This window comes from Oncorhynchus kisutch, linkage group LG30 (genome assembly GCF_002021735.2).
Source record: "Oncorhynchus kisutch isolate 150728-3 linkage group LG30, Okis_V2, whole genome shotgun sequence".
Taxonomy (NCBI): Eukaryota; Metazoa; Chordata; class Actinopteri; order Salmoniformes; family Salmonidae; genus Oncorhynchus; species Oncorhynchus kisutch.
The window spans coordinates 17261615-17272282 of NC_034203.2; positions in this window are offsets into that span (position 1 = coordinate 17261615).

Below are 10668 nucleotides of genomic sequence, written 5' to 3' on the forward strand. Positions count from 1 at the left end.
CTTTAGTGACAAAACGGATGGCACTGTGATAGACTGCATCCAGTTTGCTGAGTAGAGTGTTGGAAGCCATTTTGTAGATGACATCGCCGAAGTCGAGGATCGGTAGGATAGTCAGTTTTACTAGGGTAAGCTTGGCGGCTTGAGTGAAGGAGGCTTTGTTGCGGAATAGAAAGCCGACTCTTGATTTGATTTTCGATTGGAGATGTTTGATATGAGTCTGGAAGGAGAGTTTGCAGTCTAGCCAGACACCTAGGTACTTATAGACGTCCACATATTCTAGGTCGGAACCATCCAGGGTGGTGATGCTAGTCGGGCATGCAGGTGCAGGCAGCGACCGGTTGAAAAGCATGCATTTGGTTTTACTAGCGTTTAAGAGCAGTTGGAGGCCACGGAAGGAGTGTTGTATGGCATTGAAGCTTGTTTGGAGGTTAGATAGCACAGTGTCCAAAGACGGGCCGAAAGTATATAGAATGGTGTCGTCTGCGTAGAGGTGGATCAGGGAATCGCCCGCAGCAAGAGCAACATCATTGATATACACAGAGAAAAGAGTCGGCCCGAGAATTGAACCCTGTGGCACCCCCATAGAGACTGCCAGAGGACCGGACAGCATGCCCTCCGATTTGACACACTGAACTCTGTCTGCAAAGTAATTGGTGAACCAGGCAAGGCAGTCATCCGAAAAACCGAGGCTACTGAGTCTGCCGATAAGAATATGGTGATTGACAGAGTCGAAAGCCTTGGCAAGGTCGATGAAGACGGCTGCACAGTACTGTCTTTTATCGATGGCGGTTATGATGTCGTTTAGTACCTTGAGTGTGGCTGAGGTGCACCCATGACCGGCTCGGAAACCAGATTGCACAGCGGAGAAGGTACGGTGGGATTCGAGATGGTCAGTGACCTGTTTGTTGACTTGGCTTTCGAAGACCTTAGATAGGCAGGGCAGGATGGATATAGGTCTGTAACAGTTTGGGTCCAGGGTGTCTCCCCCTTTGAAGAGGGGGATGACTGCGGCAGCTTTCCAATCCTTGGGGATCTCAGACGAGATGAAAGAGAGGTTGAACAGGCTGGTAATAGGGGTTGCGACAATGGTGGCAGATAGTTTCAGAAATAGAGGGTCCAGATTGTCAAGCCCAGCTGATTTGTACGGGTCCAGGTTTTGCAGCTCTTTCAGAACATCTGCTATCTGGATTTGGGTAAAGGAGAACCTGGAGAGGCTTGGGCGAGGAGCTGCGGGGGGGGGCGGAGCTGTTGGCCGAGGTTGAAGTAGCCAGGCGGAAGGCATGGCCAGCCGTTGAGAAATGCTTATTGAAGTTTTCGATAATCATGGATTTATCAGTGGTGACCGTGTTACCTAGCCTCAGTGCAGTGGGCAGCTGGGAGGAGGTGCTCTTGTTCTCCATGGACTTCACAGTGTCCCAGAACTTTTTGGAGTTGGAGCTACAGGATGCAAACTTCTGCCTGAAGAAGCTGGCCTTAGCTTTCCTGACTGACTGCGTGTATTGGTTCCGGACTTCCCTGAACAGTTGCATATCACGGGGACTATTCGATGCTATTGCAGTCCGCCACAGGATGTTTTTGTGCTGGTCGAGGGCAGTCAGGTCTGGGGTGAACCAAGGGCTGTATCTGTTCTTAGTTCTGCATTTTTTGAACGGAGCATGCTTATCTAAAATGGTGAGGAAGTTACTTTTAAAGAATGACCAGGCATCCTCAACTGACGGGATGAGGTCAATGTCCTTCCAGGATACCCGGGCCAGGTCGATTAGAAAGGCCTGCTCACAGAAGTGTTTTAGGGAGCGTTTGACAGTGATGAGGGGTGGTCGTTTAAAGTCATGGTGAATAGTTTTGGTCCCTTTTATGGCGTTGGCTTTCTATCTCTGTGTAGGTACCCCTGTGAGGGAGTCTTATTGAGTGTGCTGATCTCTATGTGGCATGTCGTCTCTCTGTTGTCTTTCATTTTCCATTTTTATGTTTCTTCTGGCAGCGATAGGCTACATTATTGAATGGCTTTTTTTGTAGTAGATATTTTCTGCTCACTCATGCAATCTTAAAGTCACAGGGGACACACAGAGTCTTTAATTAAACATTTCGACAAGACAAATACAATTCCATGCCTTGTTTGGCAGGTTTACCTTTGATTAAATAAATGTACCTTGAGAGTGAGATAAACTTACAGAGTAAAGCAAGGGAATGAATACCTATCTTATTTGTTTATAGCCCCATTTTCTAGTCCCTTTCCTTAAAAATATCTTGCTGCTTTGTCAACAGGTCTGCTGGAGCTGTGATGGCTTTACACGGCTCCAGGCAACGGAGCCCCTGAGGAGAACAAGGAGCCAATCAAGGAGTGTCACTGAGTTAACAGCGCCTGTCTCTTGGGCAGCGGAGAACAAAGAACAAGACCCAGGGGATCCAAACTCTGGGGTTCGACTTTGGAAGCTTTCATTTTTTACAAAGTGGTATGAGGAATTATTGCATATGACAGTGATAACGAGTGTCTGCATATTGGGATTATATTGCTCTGTGAAGTTCTTTGCATTCCCCATTAAATATGCATGAATGTTTGAGAGATAAAAATGAATTTGGGGATTTTTCGACAACAATGTCAAAGTATATAATGATATTCCTGTCTATAATAACTCTAATGAATAATTTAAACATATGACAACATTGCATTAAAGGAAGCTTTTTAGAAACTGCCAAACAAGGTTTGCCTTTCATGACCATGGCTTGTTAAATTGATATCGCTGTCAACTATTCGTTAAAAAAATCCTATGTGCTAGAAACACACTTCAAATGTGACGCAAAAAAAACTGGCATTCAGGGTTACAATGTCAGATCACATCACATTAACTATTCTGTGTGATTGCCATTTCAAAAACAAATGTTGGCAACAAGTTGTAAATGAGAACTTGTTCTCAACTGGCCTACCTGGTTAAATAAAGGTGAAATAAAGTGTAGAGTAAAGGCTTACTGTTAGGAAGTTTACACCAGAGCCACAGCATACACCCCAAATGACACCCTATTCCCTTTATAGTGCACTGGTCAAAAGTAGTGCACCACATAGGGAGTAGGGTGACTTTGTCACTTCTAGGAAGATTTCTACAGACTTAATCCCAAAATGTCTCCAAGTTTCACCATCAGTGTAGAGCCCTAGTTATTTTGTTGCTTTGACAAAGTAATTTCTGAATACTATTATTTATGTAATGTGATTAGTGATTAATTTATGCCTGTCCCTCATTTTAAAGTCAACCCTGTTATGTGAACTGAACTCCCATTTTAATTCGTGAAACAATTCCTTTTAAATATTTTTTTCTAAAGAAACAATTAACAGTGTAAAAGCAGGTGAGCTGGTTCTACTCTTTTTGGTAATTTTCTGGTGTTTTGTGGTGGAAAACTGAATCAATTCGTTACCCATAAATAGACAGGCTAGAGAAGCTTGCATTCAATTTCCACTCCTGTTGAATGCATTCAGTTGTGCAACTGACTAGGTATCCTCTTTCTATGTCCATGTTGCACACAACAAGCTTCCTTTCCCCCTGTCAAGAGGCTGATATGGCTGATTTAAGATGAAATCGTCAACCCTGTTATAGTCAACCGTGTTACTTTATTAGGCACTTAATAGGCACTTACTAATGTCATTTTTTAAATTTAGCCTCTTGAGATGGGAAAACATGTTTTTTTGTTGAACGTGCTATTTATGACAGAATGTTCAAATTTTGTGAAATATAATTTTTGGGGGCCGAGTTACACTTCTCAAAAGGCGAACGACCCTTACGGCTCTGAGGCATACCAACCCAATTCACAGATGCTAAACCTATTGATGATAGTATCTAATGACCGGGGGCGTTTTAAGAGCACCAATGCTTGCTCTAAATATTAACACGCATCACTTGCGGTACAGTTTTAGAAACATAAGGAACAATCTTTCATATCAGCGAGAAATCCTTTTCAATAAAACAAAAGGCTAAATTACTACACACCAATGGTCAGCTGTTTGTTCTTCCCCACCTGCCCCCAATTGCTAATAACCCGTCGGCAATCGCCAGACTATATGTGATAAAGTGAAAATCTGAGGCCCGCACCCAACTCTAACCCACTCTAACCCACTAATATAGAAAATGCGCTGTAGGTTACAACTATTTTTTAAAGACTCGTTGCTTGATTTAGATGTTTCTGCTTATAATTCCCTGCATTATGGTAGGCTATTTGTTAGTCTATAATTAGATATGCAGCTTCTCTTCTGTCATTTTCCCTAGAAGACTAAATAAACCCATTCTTACCAGAATGTCATTAAGAATGCATGCTTCAATCTAGTTTACATTGGTAAAGTGTTCGCTGTCATCTCTGCTTATTTCGGAGAAAAGACGTTTAGCGACCGGGGAGAAAATGCAATAACAAAAAAAATGTTTCTGATAAGATTTAAGTTCGGCTAGAACGCATATTTTATGTGGTTGAAATTCTATCCGCTTTTATGATGCTGATAACGAGGGAAGCTTTACAGATGGTATCTAACGGCGCATTCGCATTCTCTCAAGATGCTGAAAGAAATCATTTTTCTCCACTCCTGTTCCCGAGTCAAAATCTGGCCTACATTTGCTGTATCATTGTACTGCAAGAAATGCTTAATTCTGCAGAGTTAACATAAAGGCTTTGTCGGAGTCACCATCAGGTTGTTTGTCACTTCCCTGACCAATGCCCTTCTACCCTAATTGCTCAGGTTGGCCGGGCGGCCAGCTCTAGGAACAGTTTTGGTGGTTCCAAACATTTTCCATTTTAGAATAATGGTGGCCAATATGTTCTTGGGGACCTTCAATGCTGCAAACATTTTTTGGTACCCTTCCCCAGGTTTGTGCCTTGACACAATCCTGTCTCGGAGCTCTACTGACAATTCCTTCAACCTCATGGCTTGGTCTTTGTTCTGACATGCACTGTCAACTGTGGGACCTTATATAGACAGGTGTAGGCCTTTCCAAATAATGTCCAATGAATTTAATTTACCACAGGTGTACTCCAATCAAGTTGTAGAAACATCTCAAGCATGATCAATGGAAACAGGATGCAGCTGAGCTCAATTTCAAGTCTCATAGCAAAGGGTCTGAATACTTACAGTGGGGAGAACAAGTATTTGATACACTGGCGATTTTGCAGGTTTTCCTACTTACAAAGCATGTAGAGGTCTGTAATTTTTATCATAGGTACACTTCAACTGTGAGAGATGGAATCTAAAAATAAAAAAAATCCAGAAAATCACATTGTATGATTTTTAAGTAATTAATTTGCATTTTATTGCATGACATAAGTATTTGATACATCAGAAAAGCAGAACATAATATTTGGTACAGAAACCTTTGTTTGCAATTACAGAGATCATACGTTTCCTGTAGTTTTTGACCAGGTTTGCACACACTGCAGCAGGGACTTTGGCATACTCCTCAATACAGACCTTCTCCAGATCCTTCAGGTTTCGGGGCTTGTCGCTGGGCGATACAGACTTTCAGCTCCCTCCAAAGAATTTCTATTGGGTTCAGGTCTGGAGACTGGCTAGGCCACTCCAGGACCTTGAGATGCTTCTTATGGAGCCACTCCTTAGTTGCCCTGGCTGTGTGTTTCGGGTCGTTGTCATGCTGGAAGACCCAGCCACGACCCATCTTCAATGCTCTTACAGGTAATGAGTGGAGAACAGGAGGGCTTCTTAAAGAAAAACTAACAGGTCTGTGAGAGCTGGAATTCTTACTGGTTGGTAGGTGATCAAATACTTATGTCATGCAATAAAATGCAAATTAATTACTGAAAAATCATACAATGTGATTTTCTGGATTTTTGTTTTAGATTCCGTCTCTCACAGTTGAAGTGTACCTGAAAACATGTCTAAAAACCTGTTTTCTCTTTGTCATTGTGGGGTATTGTATTAAACGGAAGATGGACGCCACAAACAAGTTGTCACTGAAAAATACAATCGGCTGCAACTGTGTTAAAACCGGTTAAAACAGAGTACATATAGTAAGTGTGATTTTTGTATTTGGGCAATTATTTTGACATGATATGAAAGTAGAGGGATTTATGTTTCCAGAACCATACCGCAAATGTTTTGCTTCCAGAGCCTACTCGCCTTTAAACAGAACTAGACATGTAAGGTCCTTGGACTATAAGGAGTAATGTTAGGCTCCTTTAGTCCATTATTGGGCTAAAGCAGCCCATGCAAAGCAAACTGGATCTGAGTGGGAGCTTCTCACTCACTGAATTCATCTTTGGGGAACTGTTCAAACAGCAGAATGAGAATGTCCGTGGGGTCCAGTCTAAGGAGAATTGTCCACTAGAGTGAAGCACAGCTTAGTTAATACAAGCAATGGAGGAAACTGGAGCGATACAGAAGCTAATCGTATCGAATTTGAAAATTCGGCTCTGATTAGTTATACATTTATTTATATATTTTTCTCACAATTGAGGCTGCTGTGAATAGCCTACTTGAGATATACAGGACAGTTTTACATTTGAATGAAACAATTCCAACTGGGCCACAGAGGGATTTGAAAAAGCAAGATATTAAACTCTAGCAGTCTACCTGACTCAGAATATAGTGACTTTGCATGTTATCGACCTCTTGGCTCTCTCCAATTAACCTCAATCTCACAAGTGCTGTTCATTGTGCTCTTACAACATGGCAGATTTTTTATATAGTGCCACAGCATGGTTTTTACTGTGTCTGAATAAAAGAGAGCAGGACCCGGGGCCATTCGTCAGAGAGAGAATCCATCTGAGGTCTATATGTGTTGAGTGGCTGGGGGAGGATATCTGTCCTGATAATTGTCCCACTGAGATCAACTCTAATATTTCACACCAAACCCATCAGGAGAGCGAGAGAGAGATGTGTGTGCGTGAAAGTGAGTGTATACTTGGTCAACCTAAAATGTTTGATTCTGCTCATTTACATTGGCTACTTGATGGTACCTGAGGGCTGGACATGGCACATCAAAACAGCAATAGCTCACAGGAGACAATATCAGAATCCTTATCAATACACTATCCTGCACAGATGCCTGAATGAAGATCTTGGATCCTGTGTAGACAGCCTTGTCCTGCACAGCACTGGCCATAACAACAGTGTGTGCTAGAGAGCACATTGTTTAGCACACCAGAAGCCTGTATTTGAATATGATGCACTACAAACACTGAATATGATGCATGGCTACCTACTGCATGATGCACTGTACTTCTACATTGTGTTCTAGGCTCTAGATCTAGGGTTCTATATCACTGGCCACTTTTTTAAACCAGCTTTGCTTGTATTTGTCAAGATTCCAAGTATACAATCTGATGCACTTTTATTGTGGTATCTCAATGGAACAGATCATACAGTATACTGTAGAGCAGGGATCATCAACAAGATTCAACTGCAGGGAGATTTTTTTTCTTGAGCGGATGGTGAGGGGACAGTAAACAATTTGACTGCAAATTGAATGCAAGAAGCCCAAACAGATATAATATTTGACTAAAACATCATTTCAAACCTTGCTTACATTTGTATGCTACACGATCGCATATATCTCTCTATTATTCGTAGGAATACTTTGGTACATATTTCCTATATGATAATCACTTGGAGCTGATTTGCTGGTGTTCTTAGTCTTACGTCCAACAATACAAAAAATACATCTAAAAAAACTTTGTCCCTTTCTGCTCAAAGCAAGCGGTTTCATGCCTCCAGCTCAAGGTCTCCTCATGCTGACCTCCAGCTCAAGGTCTCCTCATGCTGACCTCCAGCTCAAGGTCTCCTCATATTGACCTCCAGCTCAAGGTCTCATCAAGCTGACCTCTAGCTCAAGGTCTCCTCATGCTGACCTCCAGCTCCAGGTCTCCTCAAGCTGACCTCCAGCTCAAGGTCTCATCAAGCTGACCTCCAGCTCAAGGTCTCCTCATACTGACCTCCAGCTCAAGGTCTCCTCATGCTGACCTCTAGCTCAAGGTCTCCTCATGCTGATATGGTGGAATAACTTCAGTTTGTTGTCATTGGAAATGCACATGATGACCCTGAGTGCATCAATCATATAAATTGCATTACATTACATTCAGACCCTCGTCAATACAGTTGACCGGGTATCTCAGTACAAGCAATATTTGTAGTGTGTGGACAAATAGCCAAGTTTGTGACAAGTACTTGAAGCTTAATTGCACTTTAACGTTAGGCTACAGATCTCTGCTAAAGTAATCATATGGAAACTGACCAAAATGGCAACATTTTGACTCAAACGTCCATAATTGGAAGACATCACCCTCTACCACCATCTGCTGGTAGACCAAGCAACATACAGCCAGACTATGAACTGGAAAGAGATTGTTTATCTCTAGCTAGATACTTTCTCTGCTGGAAACATAACTGGAAAGTGTGCACAAATGTAATAGTGAAAAATAAAAATGCAGTCTAAGTATTGACTAAGGACATGTTATGTTTTGAATACTTTACATTTATATCTGTGCTCGCGGGAAGGTGTTTGTGAGTCGTACAAATGTTATCTTTTGTGCCCATTAAAACTATGACATCTCGTCTTAATCACCTTTTGGTGCAACCAATTAAAACGGTTGAAAGAAGAACAGTCATCAAATTCACGAGCAATATCACAAACTCCTCAATTTAAAGGAACATTAATTCAAACACTCCCGCTTCTGAACAATGCCATCTTGGTCCACATGTTACCCTTCTTCTTCTTTGATATGATGGCGTTCCAAATATTTAAAGTGCATGCCACCACCTACTGTGCTGGAATGCACGATCAATTATGATCTGCCCAATTCTGTACTACCATTAAAAAACTATGTTCAAAACCAAACAAACCCCTACTAACTTCTACCACACCCACACCCTCCCCCTGCCCAAGCCCCCTACCCCATTAAACGATATCTATATCATACTGAAACACTCCAACCATAGGATTGTTCAGCATGTCAACAATCATTTCAACTTTAACATTGGTTACCCCCAATATCTCTTTTACCGTCTCCAAAATAACCTTCAACCTGGCATTTCTGCTTTCCACAACCCAAGTCGTATTGATAACCTTCCCAATAAAAGCTATGAAGTCAACTTTATTCATTATCAAAGTGTCCTTTGACACCGCACATTCATGAGCACAAGATTTATGAACAGGCCTCAAAACCGCGCCAGGACCAGCAGAAGCACAGCTCCGACAGTGTGTCCACTTACTACAGGAACATCCATGTAAGCTCAATCAGTCCGCACTGTAGTTCTACTAATCTGTTTTACAGCCTCTGCATACGATACAATATGACTGATTCTATATCGTACTTCTTGGCTGCCTTTCCTTCACTCTGCGGTCTAACTCATCCCAAACCATCTCAAAAGGGTTGAGGTCGGGTGATTGTGGAGGCCAGGTCATCTGATGCAGCACTCCATCACTCTCCTTATTGGTCAAATAGCCCTTACACAGCCTGGAGGTCATTGTCCTGTTGAAAAACAAATGATCGTCCCACTAAGCGCAAACCAGATGGGATGGTGTATTGCTGCAGAATCACCGATAGTGTCACCATCCAAAGCACCCCCATACCATCACACCTCCTCCTCCATGCTTCACAGTGGGAACCACACATGCAGAGATCATCCATTCACCTACTTGTTGGAACCAAAAATCTAAAATTTGGACTCGTCAGAGCAAAGGACAGATTTCCATTGGTCTAATATCCATTGCTTGTGTTTCTTGGCCCAAGCAAGTCTCTTCTTCCTATTGGTGTCCTTTAGTAGTCGTTTCATTGCAGCAATTCGACCATGAAGGCTTGATTCACGCAGTCACCTCTGAACAGTTGATGTTGAGATGTGTCTGTTACTTGAACTCTGTGAAGCATTTATTTGGGCAACAATTTCTGAGGCTGGTAACTCTAATGAACGTATTCTCTGCAGCAGAGGTAACTCTGGGTCTTCTTTTCCTGTGGTGGTCCTCATGAGAGCCAGTTTCAACATATCACTTGAAGGTTTTTGCGACTGCATTTGAAGAAACTTGATATTTTCCAGATTGACTGACCTTCATGTCTTAAAGTAATGATGGACTGTCGTTTCTCTTTCCTTATTTGAGCTGTTCTTGCCATAATACGGACTTGGTCTTTTACCAAATAGGGTTATCTTCTGTATACCACCCCTACCTTGTCACAACACAACTTATTAGCTCAAACACATTAAGAAGGAAAGAAATTCCACAAATGAACTTTTAACAAGGCACACCTGTTAATTGAAATGCATTCCAGGTGACTCCCTCATTAAAGTGGAGAGAATGCCAAGAGTGTGCAAAGCTGTCATCAAGGCAAAGGGTGGCTACTTTGAAGAATCTCAAATATAAAATATATTTTGGTTACACTTTCTTGGTTACTACATGATTCCATATGTGTTATTTCATAGTTTCGATGTCTTCACTATTATTCTACAATGTAAAAAAATAATGAAAACCCCTGGAATTAGTAGGTGTGTCCTAACTTTTGCCTGGTGCTGTATGTCTTTCTACTACTGACCATTCCGGTCCTTGACCCTCGTCCTCCCGCTCTATATTATCAGAATTAACACCCAAACACGTTCTCCACTTCGTCCGCACTACTCACTGCACGCTAGCTACGTCCAGAACCACGTGTTGCCAGGGTTAGTTATAAATATTTGGTGTTGCCCGAACATTT